Source organism: Papaver somniferum, chromosome 1 (genome assembly GCF_003573695.1).
Source record: "Papaver somniferum cultivar HN1 chromosome 1, ASM357369v1, whole genome shotgun sequence".
NCBI lineage: Eukaryota > Viridiplantae > Streptophyta > Magnoliopsida > Ranunculales > Papaveraceae > Papaver > Papaver somniferum.
Window position 1 is genome coordinate 233,806,548 of NC_039358.1, and position 16,234 is coordinate 233,822,781.

General features: G+C 36.7%; 3 pseudogenes; 1 reads left to right on the forward strand and 2 right to left on the reverse strand.

The window, feature by feature from the left end:
- Positions 1–5,803, reverse strand: part of LOC113272636 — a 30,937-nt pseudogene extending 25,134 nt beyond the window's left edge.
- Positions 1,077–1,176, forward strand: LOC113341704 (annotated as a pseudogene).
- A 7,578-nt stretch (positions 5,804–13,381) lies between the features above and the next one.
- Positions 13,382–13,481, reverse strand: LOC113341719 (annotated as a pseudogene).
- Between the last annotated feature and the right edge of the window lie 2,753 nt (positions 13,482–16,234).

A 16,234-nucleotide genomic window follows, 5' to 3' on the forward strand; every position in this document is an offset into this window, starting at 1 on the left:
AATAAAGGGAGGTTTATGGTAACTTGCTTAAAAACCTCCAATATGTCATTAAAGTTCGATTCCTTCTTTGTTGATGCTAATAGCTGGGGAAATGGGGCTCTAGGCACAGGATCAGACCTCTCAGGAACCGAGTCAGCATCATTGGAAATTTTATCAGCCCCCTCAGTTAGCGGTCCTGAGGGATGAGATCCTGAGGGGTGAACTACAGTATGTTCACTATCGGGCATGTTTACCTGATTTTATACTACTCTACCACTCCTGAGGGTTCTAATAGCATTCAACTGATTCGATGGTTGGGCACCTACTTCTTGAGATCCTCTAGGGTTGGGTTGAGTTTGACTAGGAAAGTTACCCCTTTCTCTTAAAGACTCATTTATATGACTAACCTGGGTTTTCAAATCGAAAATAGCCTGAGAGTTATCCTGGCCTATTCTCTTATTTTCTTCTATACCTTGAGCAACAGATTGCTGAAACTGCATAGTGTTACGAGTTAACAAAGCAAGAGACTCTTCTAAACTCATAATCTTCTTATCCGGAGGGTTCTGAAACTGTTTCGGGGATGAAGGATTCTTAGTATAGCCAAAACCTTGGGGAGCTTGAGAGTTACTATACTGACCTTGATTCTGGCCCTTAGACCATGAAAGGTTGGGATGGTTTCTCCAGCCAGGATTATAGGTTTCTGAATATGGGTCAAACTTCTGACGGTTATCAAACCTAGTGTTATTATAGAGAGCATTGGCTTGCTCTTCAACAGTATTGCCTTCCCAAAAAGGCTCTATTCTACCACTAGTATGACCCACTTCTAAAGCTTCTAACCTTTTTACTATAGCAGCAATTTTGGCATCTGATTCGTAACTTTCTTCTACCCTATTAACGTTTCCTCTGCCTAGAAGAATTGTTTTCTGGGGAACCCTATTACTTTCCCATTGTTGGGTCTTTTCGGCGATTTCATGCAAGTATGTCATCGCATAATCAACTGTTTTGTTTTCAAACCCACCTGTACACATGGACTCTACTGTAGTTGTGGTGGGATAATCTAAACCTCATAAAGGATCTGAACTAACCTAACCTTTTCTAAACCATGATGAGGACATTGGGCTAATAAATCATTGAACCTTTCCAAATACCTATACAAAGATTCTCCCTCCTGTTGTCTAAACGTGCAGATTTGCGTCCTAATAGACGAGGTTTTGTGCCTAGAGAAAAACTTGTTCAAAAAGGCGGATGTAAGTTGTTCATAGGTTTCAATTGATTCGGAAGCCAAACTATACATCCACGACTTGGCTTTATCTTTTAAGGAGAAGGGGAATAACCTGAGTTTTAAAGCATCATCATTAAGGTTTCTAATTTTCAGGGTACTACAAATTTCCTCAAAGTCCCTAACATGGAAATAGGGGTTTTCATTTTCTTTTCCTAAAAAGATTGGGAGCAACTGTAAGGTTCCAGGCTTAAGTTCATAATTTGCTTCAGTTTCAGGTAACTTGATACACGAGGGACGAGTAGTCCTATTAGGATTCAACAAGGCTTTCAAAGTTGCCATTTCTGGCGCTATTGGACTATCAGGGATTTTCTCTTCAAACGGACGTTCAAAAACCGAGTCTTCACGAATCGGACTCTCTAAATTGAGGTAATCAAGACGCTTAGAACTACTAGGTTTCTCTTTAACAAATCTACCTAGGGCGTCTCTTTTACGTTCAGGCATGCAACAGAATAAGGAAGGGAATTCTATACAAACAAAAAACAAGGCTAACTCAACCAAATCAAACCTAAATTTCTAGCAAACAAAAAGCATGATGGCTCCACTTGGATTGTCACTAGACCAGCTTCTATTCTTTCGAAAAGGAACTCGTTACAATCTGAGCAAACCCCTCTGGAATCAATCCGAGTCAAAGTAAGTTGAATCAAGGAGAGGGAAGCTCAGTGGAGCTTTGATACCCAAGGCCTCACCGGTTACAAGGCAGCGCAGTCACGCATTCAACTCACAGAAACCGTCAAGAACTTCGAAGTATGCTCAAAAGAGTAACCAATATTCTTCTAACGAATTTCCTATTAAGCTCGTTACCCTATAGGTCTCGTTCTAGTCAAAATTTTAGGCTTAGTTTCGCGTTTGGTTTCGTGTTCCTAAGGCAGGAAAGAAGAGAACGGTGATGAAATCCGAACCCTTATCTTGTATGGCCAGTCCTTGCCCTTTACTAGGAATTAAAAGCAACCGTATTCAAGTCCTCAGCATATATTCACCTTAAGGAATACAGTAAACCCGCTGACAGGGGATTCACGGGTGTTTCGAAAAACTTACCTCCCGTACCAGACGGGCGAAGAACCGCTGAAGTCGACTCGGCCACAACTCCTATGTTATGTACGAACCCGAGGGGCCGAGGTGATATTGTAATCACCGTCCTTCCCTGCACACAGTTTGTATTTAAACCAACCCTTCCTTAGGCTTTAAAAATAATAATGTCCAAAGTCCGATGTCCAAGTGTCCAAAAAGAAAACAAAAAAATTACAAAAATAGCAAACCCTAATACAATTATCTCTCTCTTTTTTTTTAATAAAGAAAAATAAACAAACCCTAAAAAAATAAAATAAAATATCTAAAAAGAAATTGTCTTCTTTTCTGTTCTTTTCGCTTTAATCTTTTGCTCCAAGTCTTTATGCTTTAAGTTCCCAGTCTTTACGAAATCACCAAACTCCTTGGCTCCATTCTCTTTATGATCCAAAACCTGTAGACAAAAGACAAATACCCAAAAACGTAAAAAAAACAAAAATAATAAAAACCTAAAAAATAAAAATAAATAAAAGAAAACTAAGTCTAAAAACCCTAAAAGCAAATCCGCGTCGGCGACGCCAAAAATTTATGTGATTGTAGATTGTGGTAAATAGAGTATCGTTCAAACTCGAACTTGTGAAGGATTTTTTTAGACTTAAGTCCAAAACTAAATAGAAAACTCAGAGATATATGATAACAATAATAAAAGAACACTGAGGCTTAAGATTCCACTATTTTTCCAAATTCAAAGTGATTAAATCCAATACTTATATTATGCAATTTTTCCGTTTAATTCGATTCTAAACTATTGCAACAAGTAGATTTCCAAAATAACAACTGTAAATCCAGAGCATAAAGCATCAAAGCCTAAGCTAAGCATTCTATATCAAAAGAAATCACAATCGCTTAACGAAAATCATTCAAACAATTATCATTCAAGGCAAAATAATCATATTAATATTTGCAATAAAAAAGATAAATAGAAAATACCACTCTTTATTGGAAAAATAGCTTCCTCTATCGCCTCAGCAATGGGGTTTAGCTCCTAATATTAATAACTTGATCAAAATACATGATTATAGCCAAAAAGTTGATTAAAAGATGAAGAAGTACTAAAACAGGAAGTTTAAGACTCACATAAAGCGTCACAGATAAACGATACAAAGAAACTGCTTCTGTCTCCGTTTTCTAAGACCGTTCCTGCACTGTCGTTGATACTGTTGAGAAACGACTGCCTTTAAGTGTCTGTTCTTCATGTTCTTGAAGGTCTTCAATGGCGGCAGCAGCAGCAGCTGAAGAGGTTCCTGGATGTTGATTGTTTACACTTTTCTGAGGCTCTAAACTTCTCCCTAGGGTTTCTCCTTTTTTTTCTATGACTTGCGGCAACCTCTTTTATACACAACAGGACCACCAAATCTTCACGAAATCTTTTGGTTTATCTCTTTTTTTTCTTTGGCAGCAGGTCACGATAATTTCTTCCCAAGTCTTCTTACGCGGCTTCTGTGAGTTCCCAACTTATCCCAAACTCTTAATTAGATATAGTAGAATCTATATGAATGTATATCTGCACTCTAGTCACGCTGGGACTCCAAATCCGACTCAAACAGGACCCAATATCCTACTTCTTCCCTGTTTAGCTCTCTTCCCCTTTCACGGCTTATCCAGCCAATTCTGGCCCTTCAAATCACCTCTACCAGCCCTGTTATGAAGTAACAAGTCCATCCCAACGAAAAACAGAGGTTGAATCTCCATAAAACTCGTTCAAAAATCGAGTTGAAAATCTGCCAGTGATAGCATGCATGAAACCAGTTTCCCGCCAAAATTCTGTTTTGAATTTGGGAAGGAAACTGACCTCCCCCTATCCAGTCTCGGTGTCCTTTTAGCACATGCCTAGAAATGGGTTTCCCCTTATCCAAAGCGAGATTCCGAATAGCAAATGTCCTCCTAGGTGCCTTTAACAACTTTTCGAGCCAATTTCGCCGCAAAAGCTTATTTCTCCAAAAACACCTACAAAGAGATAAAATACCAAAAATAAGTACAATAATGGGTAATAACAATATGCACAATAGAGATGAAAATAGACACATAAATGCGTCTATCACCCAACTACCCAAGTCCTGTTCTTATCCTTCACTAAATGCGATCTTTCTTTTTAGACTTGACCGTCTGAGCAGATTAGACCTTTATACACACGCGTCATTCATGTGGGCTTTGTGCAGTTGCCTCGACTGATACAAATCCTTCTCTCCACTAATGATTCGGTGCTCCAACCTCATCATCTCATCATATATTCATTCCTTAGGATGTTGACACGTGGCCGTCGGGTATTTTACCCACACAACCTTAGCAAGACGGTCTTTAATGTCTCCGGACAGCATCTTTTTAGATTTATATGCCTGTTTTGTTTGTTCTAGCTCAGAATCGTCCTCTAGAAAAAAAAATTAGATACTTGAATGGTATATATTTATCCAAATTTGCTCCATGTTCTTGTTGTTCCTTTAACGAATCCCCTCCACCAATGTCAGCCTTGTTTACCTTTCTTTTAATGTTGTTGGCCGAGTCAGTAACATATATATAGCATAATTCAGAATACTAGCAGACATTTTCCCTGTGTTTCCCTGAAGAGCAGGTAAGAAAAAAGACTCAATCAAAGCAGGCTTCTGATATCCAAGCTTAGGTGCAACATCTCGTTTAATTATGAAATACGGATCCTGGTCAATCGCACAAGGGATCAGGCATCATAACTTATCTTTCCCTGTAAACAAATGAGGACACGAACCCGGGAAGGATGTCGCTGCCTGCAGACCTGGAAAAATGAACTTCGTAGAAGAATCTGCTAGAGTGATACCAAATGTTCCATGCATCTGATTTCTTCTGGTGTTACCTAAAACTTTGATCTCGATTTCGTAGAACCCTCCACCGACATAACCAAAATCTGAGAAAATGAAGGTTCTTGTTATATCAAAGCCACATGCAATGATGTGCTTGGCATTTTCACGAGAAAGCCTCTTGGTTTCTTCTACTGAAAGATTCTTATAGACGTACTTCTCATCATCAGTTAGTTGTATTACAAGGGGGACTTTGAAAGCATCATGTAAATATCTATAAAAGCAGAAGGAAAATAAAAGGTCACATGACATATACACGTACGTAATAATATAAAATTTCGTAATGAACTTAGTTAAAATATGATTCTAGGATCAAGATTCTAGGGTTGAAATATTGATAATCAAACTTGATAATAATATTGATAATAAGATGTGTCCTCAAAACAAGAAGGCATAGACTTTAAATAGGTTCACAAGAACCGACTAACATAAAAAAGAAAAAGAAAAAGAAAAAAAGGAAATCTAACCCCTTCTTGAAAGAAAATCTTCGTCGAGTTAATGTGTAAAAAAGAACTTCATTCTCTTCATGAAATGTAAATATTTCTTGTACATTGAAGATATTAGAGATGTTCCAATTCGACTGAAGATCAATAACATATGCATTGTCACTGATTTTCTTTAAAATCTTGAATGGTCCATATTTCTTCATCTTGGACTTGTTGTAAGTACCAGTATGAAATCTTTCTTTTCAGAGATGAACCATAAGAAATTCTTCTTCATCAAAAGTCTTAAGTATTCTATGTTGATTTGCATCTTCTTTTTATTTGTTATTAGAATTCGTAAGCTTGGAATTTACTTCCTGATGAATGAGAGAAGCTTTCTCAAGAAAGTTATCGGCCTTAGCATTTTATTTTCACAGTTTTGGAAGCACTACCAAATCCAATATAAGTTTTCTTTTTAAGAATAAACAATTTTAAAAGGTGTTTTACTTGTAGATCGATTAACTGAAGTGTTATGATAAAATTCCACTATTGGGTAGGAAATCGTCCCATTGCTTCTCTTTTCCTCCAATAACCTTGGCTCTAATCAGATTTCCTAATGATCGATTAACTACTTCATTTTGCCATCTGTTTGGGGATGGGCAGTTGTACTATACTGAATTTTAGTTCTGAAACGCATCCATAAAGAATTCTATAAGTAGCTCAAAAACTTACTGTCTCGATCAGAAGTAATTATCTTTGGAATTCCATGCAAACGAGCCACTTCTTTGAAAAATAAGTAAGAAACATTGGAGGCATTTGTTGTTTTTTTTGCATGCTATCAAGTGAGTCATTTTTGATTAAAGATCAACAACCACCATAATTGAATCATTCGTTCTGGAAATACGTGGTAAACCAAGCACAAAGTCCATACTAATATCCATCTAAGGAGCATCAGGAATTGGAAGTAGAGTATATAAGCATGTATTTTGAATATTACCCTTAGACTGCTGGCAAACCATGCATTTTTGTACGTACCTCTAAATATCTCTTTTAATTGAAGGCCAGAAAAATCGTTCTTCAACGAAAGTAATGGTTTTAAAGACATAAAGAATATTGCGGTATACATAAATGATTTCCTTTAAAAGAATACCATCTTGAATGAGATAATCATCAACGCTGCCTGTTGAAGAACCACACTTTTCCCAGATTTTCTGAAATTCTTTTTCTTCACTATACAGATCTTTTAAGAAATCAAAAGAGAAACTCTCATGTTTGAGAGTGACAAGAAGATGAGCTCTTATACTCAAGCATCAACTATTTAGTTAAGTTTTCCACTCCGATGTTCAATACAAAAGGTGTATTGATTGATAGTACACCTATAATGCATACGATTGACCTTAGCTGATGTTTTCAAAAACTTAGAGCTTGATTATCAGTATTGACAACAAACTCACTGTGAATAAGATAAGGATGCCAGTTTTTAAGAGTTTGAACAATAGCAATTAATTCCAACTCATAAGTAGACCACTTATTCCTTGTATCTGAATTATTTTCACTATAGTATGCAGCTGGATGTCCTTTTTGAGATAACACAACATAATACCAACAATAGAAGCATCACAATGAATCTCAAAGGGTTTATCAAAATTTGGCGTGGGAAGAACAGGAGCAGTACACAACTTTTCTTTGAGTATATTAAAGCTTTTATCTGCTTCTTCAGTTCATTCAAAAGTATCATGCTTCAAAAAATCTGTCAAACCAGCTGCAATACTAAAATTCCTCAAAAATCTTCTACAGAAATATGTTAATCCATGAAAAATGCGTAATTCACGTATAGAAGTTGGAACATGCCAATCAACAATTGATTTTACCTTAGAATCATCTAGATAAATACCAGTATCGGACACATCATAGCCTAAGAAAGTAACTATGTTTGTAAAGAAAGTGCACTTCTTCAAATTCACATATAAAACATTTGCTTATAAAGCTTTGACACCTGAGATAAATGTTTTATGTGTTCTTATTCCATGTTGCTAAAGATCAATATGTCATCAAAATAAATAATGACAAAATTTTCAATAAAAGGTCGCAGAACTTGGTTCATGCGAAACATAAATCTGCTAGGCGCATTAGACAGAACAAAAGGCATAATTAACCATTCATATGAACCTTCTTTTGTCTTGAATGCTGTCTTCCACTCATCGCCTTCACGAATACGTATTTGATGGTATCTAATACGTAAATCAGGCTTGGTAAAGACTTTAGCACCAGAAAGTATATCAATCATATCATTAATGCGTGGTATAGGAAACCTATACGGTATAGTAACTCTATTTAAATCTCTATAGTCACACTACACCATTTTAAGGTATTAGCAATCTACCATAGATGTTGCTAAACAGGGTCGAAACAGGCTTTCGTTGTTGCTAAACACAGTGTCGCAATTTTTATCAATGGCATAAGATTTTTTGCGAATTTCGGTCAGCAACGGGAATTCGCAATGGCGCTTGACGTTGCTACATTTTTATATTAGCAACAACAGGCTGTTGTTGCTAATCTGTTTCTAATTGCATGAATACCCTTACCCGGACTTAGATACTGTTGATTTCAGTTCTAATTTATTGGTTCTGGTTCTAATTTAGCAACAGATTCTTGAGGTTGCTAATTTTTTGCAACCACAAAAAAAGGTCAAGTCTATGTTTATTGACCTAGTCAAAATTCATTGCCCCCATATTTCCCCCCTGCAATTACCCAGTTCCCCGTATTCAACATCCACACAGATATATAAACTACAATGGTGATACAAAACTGTATTGTGGAGAATTTTATTGAGAACCACCACTAGAAAATATTATAGAAGAAAGAATTCTTCAATTGATACAAATGTACACAAGTAAACTTACATAACCAAAAATTTTGTGACTGACATACAATATTCGTTCTATGTTGATGTTTATAAATGGATGGGTAACCTAGTTAATTTGTGTCAACTGACAGAGGCATTGAAGAACAGGGAAAAAATGACTAAAATATCACCAGAATGTATCATGAGACTCCGCTTGGCTAACAAATTTCCTCAGAAAATCATACGTAGATTTAGCTGCTGCTAAAAATATCACCAAGTAATGCTTTTTGACTTAAGCCCAAATACCTGCATAATAACCAATTTGATGTTTCAGTACGAGGTTACAAACAAAATACTAAAGCCTAGATTTGGTATAATATGCAGAGACAAGTCAAAACCATGAAAATCAAATATCAAGAAATTAACTCTGTTATAAGTGAACTAAATGGAGAATGTAAAAGCAAATCCAAACAAAGAGACAAGTGTGAGAATAAGAGAACAATAATACAGTCCTAAAATCAAAACTTAGAGACTAGAATTTAAGGTTAAAGGCTAATGGGTAGTTAAAATGTGTTTAGACTCACTCAAAGAACTCACGGGTCACTTAAGAAAAATAAACTTTTATTTCTTTTTTAAAACTTGGTCGTACAGACCTTAACTTTCTTTACAGAATGCTCTCTCTATTTTTTTTTTCCTAACACCTTACCACTCATGATTTCACTCGAGTACAAACCTCACTACCAATTTTGAGTTTCCACTCAATTACAACTTTACAAATTATAACTGAACCCGCTCAAGCCTATTTATAACTTTAGTTAACCGACCTCTAGAAGGTCAAGAACTTTCTTTTACTATCTAGTATACGAATACTCTAAAATAATCTAGTGACCGGCTTTCCAACAATCTTTTACAAAATATTCACTAACACTATAGACAAATCGCCCACCCTCTTACTTACTAGCTAAGCACTCTAGATGCTTCTTATACTACCGACATAGCTCGGTTTAATCCATATTACTCTTGATTAATTCATATCAAGTTTACTCTAACTACGCATTAAATGAAGACGACAATGATAAAAAAATTTATCTTGACATTTATACCTTTGTTTTTTTTTAACGGAGGGAGCCAGTGTGATACTTTGGAGTGCAGGATTTCAGCTTTTTATTCACCATTCAACGTTCCTAAATGCATGCATCTTGATTTAGAAATCGAGAGTTAAGCTCCTGAACTTCATCCCTAACTCCTTTCTCTTGCAAAAATGGAGGGGTAGAATTCAGTTGGTATGTTACAGGTCCAAGCTTAAAATGGGTTGGAAACCAAAGAAATGCCCTATTTCGAGAAAAGAAGACGAAAAGAAATTAAATCAACATCCTAAATTCAATTGACTAAACCAGTTACTACCACTCAAACTCAATTATGATACAAATTAAGGTCTCTGCAACACCGAAGTGGTATTGCACTTAATGACAAGCAATGAAGGTCAAAGTACTGTCACTTGAAAGTCCAATAATGCGTAGCTTGCTTACATAACCTCAGCTTCTTGTAATGAGAATTTCAACCACACGATTAATTTTTTCCTGCGATTTCAAGCGACCCCAATCCTCAATAAAAGTCTCCTGCCAACTGTAAGGTCCAGCAATAACTTTACTCTTGTTGATGGTGGTTTTTAGCTTAGGGTTAAAATCGTAAAACTGTACATCTAACATGACGTCACTATGACCATTAGCACATTTATTGAATCAATCAGCATGCCTACTGATGGACACATTTTTGTGTCCGATTTTTCTCGATTCTATATATTGATAGTGCTCATTTTTGTACTTATTATGGTATTTTATGCGTGTGTAGGTATTTTTGGCCAATAAATTTTTTTGGAGAAATCGGCTCGAAAGTTGTCTAAAGCACCTGGAAGAAATGATATTGGCACCCACGGTTTGGATAAGGGGCACCCACAAGACACCCCCAAGGCAGCTGCTATTCGCATCCTCACTCTGGATAGGGGCGACCATCTTTCTTACCAAATTCAAATTTCAAATTGACGGGAAATAATGTAAACGCAGGCAGATTTAGGGTTGGAGTTTTGAGCGATTTCTATGGAGATTCAATGGATTATTTTCGTTGGAATAGACCTGTTAGAGCCTAACAGGGTTGGTGTGTATGTTTGGATCGAGTATTTTGGGCTGGGCAACCGTGTTGGAGCGAAAAAGAGGAGGTGGAAGCTTATCGAAGTTCTGTTGATGACTAGGAGAAGATTTAGTCGGAGTTTGACGTAGAGATGGATTGGAAGTATCCTGTTTCGGTCAAAAAAGGATGATAATCCCTTAAGATTCGAAAATAGAGGAGGAAATCATCGAGTTGGCTAAAACAGGGAAGAGAAAAGTTGTCGGGATTCTGTTGGAATATTTGGAAATTACGGGATGATTTAGGAAAGGATTGAACGCACAGGATTGAGTTCATGAGATCGTTCCGGAGTATTAAAGAGGTGGGATTGACCCAATTGACGCGTACAGAAGAGAAGAAATAGAAAAATACATGACTTGTCGTGAAAGAAAGATGAAGATAAACTCGAGTTGTTTAGGGTTTACTTGGGGGTTGTTGGATATATACAGGTTTGCTGCAAGTCATAGAGGGGTTACGTACACTTTGGGGAAGTTTGGAGGAGAACAGGAAGCTGAAATCAAGAGTTGGAGTTTTATTTCCGCTGTTGCAATACTAAGAACACGAAGAACATTGACGCACACGTATCTGTCGCAGAAAACTATATTTATTCAACAACAGAACCTACATATCGTTTACCAATAATAATTGCATTAGGTCTTTACCCACTGTTCCTCTTTGTAACAGAGATTCTGTAACATATTTACACTGTTGCAAATCGTCTGTATCATTACTTTTCATCCTTTCAATCATCTTTTGAGCCATAAACACATATTTTGAGATCATGATTAATATGAGGAGCTAAAACCCATTGCTGAAGCGATAGAGGAAGCTATTTTTCCAACAAGAAGTGGTATATTCTATTTTATCTATTTATTGTAATTATTATTATGATTATTTGCCTTAAACTATGATTGAATATGATTTTTATTTGAGTGATTTTGATCTATTTTGATGGAGTATGCTCAGTTTAAGACTTTTGATGCTTCATACTTGGTATTTACAACTATTACTTTTGAAAATCTACTTGTTGCAATATTTTAGAATCAAATTGAATGAGAAAATTGCATGAATATAAAGATTGGATTAAATCACTTTGAACTTGGAAAATAGTGGAATCTTAGCCTCAGTTGTCTTTTAATATTGATATCAACTTTGTCAGTGTTTGCTATAATTATTAGTGATTTTTCTATTTTAGTTTTATAATTAAGTCTATATTTTAGTCTGAGAATCGAACCACTTTTACCACTATCTATAATCACATCAATTTTTGGCGCCGCCGACGCGAACTTGCTTTTAGGGTTTTAGATTTATTTTTCTTTTCTTTTTTAGGTTTTTATTATTTTTGTTCTATTTTACGTTTTTTTGGTATTTATCTTTTGTCTACAGGTTTTGGATCATAAAGAAAATTGAGCCAAGGAGTTTGGTGATTTCGTAAAGACTTGGAGCTAAAAGCGTAAAGACTTGGAGCGAAAGATTAAAGCGAAAAGAACGGAAAAGAGACAGTTTTTTTTGCTATTTTATTTTTTTAGGCTTTTGTTTAATTTTCCATTTTTAGAAGGAAAAAAAAAATTGTATTAGGGTTTATTATTTTTGTAAATTTTCCTTTCTTTTTGGACACTTTTGGACTTTTGGACTTTGGACATTATTTTTAATTTTACCCTACAAAAGGGTACGTTTAAATATAAACTGTTTGCAGATAAGGAGGACAATTACGATATTGTCTCTGCACCTTGGGTTCGTACATTGACATCGGAGTCGGTGGCCCGAGTCGACTACAACTGATTCATCCCCCGTCTGGAACGGGAGGTAAGATTCTAAACACCAGTGAATCTCCTGTCAGCGAGTTTACTGTATTCCTTCGGTTGCATATATGTTGAGGACTGAATACAGACTTTAATTTCCTAGTAAAGGGAAAGGCCTGACCATACAAGATAAGGGTTCGGATTTCATCACCGTTCTTTTCTTGCCCCCTTAGGAAAATGATACCAAACGCGAACCCAAGCTTAAAATTTTGACTAGAACGAGACCGATAAGGTAACGAGCTTGTAGGAAAATCGTTCAAAAGGACTGTATTGTGTATCTTATTAGCTTAACTCGTTCCTTAGAGGTTTGCTAAAATTGTACCTAGTTGCCTTTCGGAAGATTAGAAGCTGGTATAGAAACGATCTAAGTGGAGCCATCATGCTTTTTGTTTGCTAGAAATCAATAGGTTTGGTTTGGTTGAGTCGGCCTTGTTTTGTGATTGCATAGAATCCCCTTCCTTATTATTTTGCATGCCTGAACGTGAAAGAGACGCCTAGGTAGATTTGTTAAAAAGAAACCTATTATTTCTAAGCGTCTTGATTACCTCAATTTAGAAAGTGCGATTTTTGAAGAATCCGTTTTTGAACCTCCGTTTGACGAGGCAATCCCTAATATTCCGATAATGCCAGAAATGGGAACTCTGAAAGCTTTGTTGAACCCGACTAGGACTACTCGTCCCTCGTGTATCAGGTTAGCTGAAACAAAAGCAAATTATGAACTTAAACCTGGGACCTTACAGCTGCTCCCAATCTTCTTAGGGAAAGAAAATGAAAACCCCTATTTCCATGTTAGGGACTTAGAGGAAATTTATAGTACCCTAAAAATTAGAAACCTTGATGATGATGCTTTGAAACTTAGGTTATTCCCTTTTTCCTTGAAAGATAAAGATAAATCGTGGTTATATAGTTTGGCTTCTGGTTCAATTGAAACATATGAACAACTTATATCTGCCTTTTTGAAAAAGTTTTCCCTAGGCACAAAACATCGTCTATTAGGACGCAAATATGCACGTTTTCTCAACAAGATGGAGAATCTTTGTATAGGTATCTGGAAAGGTTCAATGATCTATTAGCCCAATGTCCTCATCATGGTTTAGAAAAGGTTAGGTTAGTTCAGATCCTTTATGAGGATTTAGATTATCCCACTACAACCACAGTAGAATCCATGTGTACAAGTGGGTTTGAAAACCAAACAGTTGATGATGCGATGACATATTTGCATGAAATCGCCGAAAAGACCCAACAATGGGAAAGTAATAGGGGACCCCAAAAAAAATTTATTATAGGCAGAGGAAACGTTAATAGGATAGGAGGAAGCTTTGACTCAGATGCCAAAATTGTTGTTATAGCGAAAAGGTTAGAAGCTTTATAAGTGGGTCACACTAGTGGTAGATTAGATCCTTTTTCGGAAGGCCAGAATAATGAAGAACAATCCAATGCTCTCTATAATAACATAAGATTTGATAATAGTCAAAAGTTTGACCCATATTCAGAAACCTATAATCCTGGTTGGAGAAACCATCCGGACTTTTCTTGGTCTAAGGGCCAGAAACCTATAATTCAGAAACCCATATTCAGTTTAGTAATTCTAATGCTCCCCCAGGTTTTGGTTATACTAAGCACTCTTCAGGCCCAGAAAATACAACGACTATCTTAGAGGAATCTATTAAGATGTTAGCAAAAACTCAAGATATGTTAGCACAGAGCCAAATTAGTATTCAACAGGAAACCAAGCGGAACTTTCAAACTAATGCTAAGAGTCTTGCTAAGTTAGAACTTCAAGTGGTCCAAATAGCTAAGACCTTAAGTGAAAGAGATAACGGAAGGTTCCCTAGTTAGACTAATCCCAATCCTAGAGGAGTTCATGAAGTAGGTGCAAAACCATCGAATCAGTTGAATGCTATTAGAACCCTTAGGAGTGGTAGAATAGTAGAAAATCAGGTAACCATGCCCGATAGTGAACATATTGTAGTTCACCCTTCAGGATCTCACCCTCAGGACCACCACTAGCTGAGGGGACTGATAAAATTTTCGATGATGCCAATTCGGTTCCTGAGAGGTCTGATTTTGTGCCTAGAGCCCCATTTCCCCAGCAATTAGTACCAACAAAGAAGGAATCAAACTTTAATGACACATTGGAGGTTTTTAAGCAAGTTACCACAAACCTTCCTTTGTTTGATGCAATTAGGAAAATTCCTGCTTATGCCAAATTTCTTAAGGATATGTGTACGCGAAAGAGAAAACTTAACGTCCATAAGAAAGCCTTTTAAGCTAGTCAAGTAAGTTCAATCACTTAGAATACCAAAAATCCAAAGTACAAAGACCCAGGTTCCCCTACCATTGCTTGTACAATAGGTAAACACCGGGTAGAAAAAGATTTACTTGACTTAAGAGATAGTGTGAACTTACTTCCGTACCATGTGTACTTACAACTAGGACTTGGTGAAATGAAACCTACTCAGATGACACTGCAGTTAGCTGATAGGTATGTTAAAATTCCTCGAGGTGTTATTAAGGATGTTCTTATTGAGGTCGACAAGTTTATTTAGCCAGTGGATTTCGTGGTCCTAGATACCCAACCTGTTCCTGACCCAGAGAAACAGATACTTGTGATTTTAGGTCGCCCATTCTTATCTACGTCCAATTGGATCATTAACTGTCGAAATAGTGTGATGGATTTATCTTTTGGTAATATGACTATGGAGATGAACATTTTTAATGTCAGTAAGCTACCTTATGAGCTATATGACACATGCGTAGAAGAGGTGAATATGATAGAAGCCTTAGTTCGAGATTCATTACCAAACATCTTGTCTGAAGACCCATTAGAGAGTTGTCTATCCCATTTTGGTTTAGATTTTGACGATGATAGCACCATTGAACAAGTGAATGCACTATTAGATTCTACCCATGTGTTATACATTGATATATGGAAAGCTAGGTTCGAACCATTACCAGTTTCTGAGACTACCCTAATCCCTTTTTTAGAAGAGCCTCCGAAGTTGGACCTTACACCACTACCCGATACTCTAAAGTATGTCTTTTTAGTCCCATCTGAGACTTTACTTTTCATTGTAGCTTCCGATTTGGATAGTGATCAGGAAAGTAGGCTAGTGAATGTACTTCAAGATAATAAGAAAGCTTTAGGCTGGACTATAGCAGACATTAAGGGTATAAGTCCTACTGTGTGTATACATCAGATTCATTTAGAGGAAGACTCCAAACCTTCTAGGGAGATGCAACGTCGACTAAACCCTAACATGAAAGAGGTAGTTCGAAAAGAGGTGCTTAATCTGTTATATGCGGGCATTATCTACCCAATTTCAGACTGTAAGTGGGTCAGCCCCGTTCAGGTTGTCCCCAAGAAATCAGGTATCACTGTAGTCCAGAATGATAATAACGAGTTGATCCCAACCCGAGTGACCACGGGATGGCGTGTCTGTATCGACTATAGGAAATTTAACAAGGTCACAAGGAAGGATCACTTTCCCCTTCCTTTTATCGACCAAATGCTAGAGAGATCAGCTGGACATAGTCATTATTGCTTCTTAGATGGCTACTCTGGTTATAATCAGGTCATTATTTCCCCAGAAGACCAAGAGAAAATCACTTTTACCTGTCCCTTTGGTACCTCCGCGTATAGACGCATGCCTTTCGGGCTATGTAATGCCCCTGCGACTTTTCAGCGTTGTATGATGAGCATATTTTCCGATATGGTAGAATGGTTTCTAGAGGTCTTTATGGATGATTTTTTAGTATTTGGTTCATCTTTTGATGAGTGCTTGCATCATTTGACATTAATTTTGACTAGGTGTAAGGAAAAGAATTTAGTGCTTAATTGGGAAAAA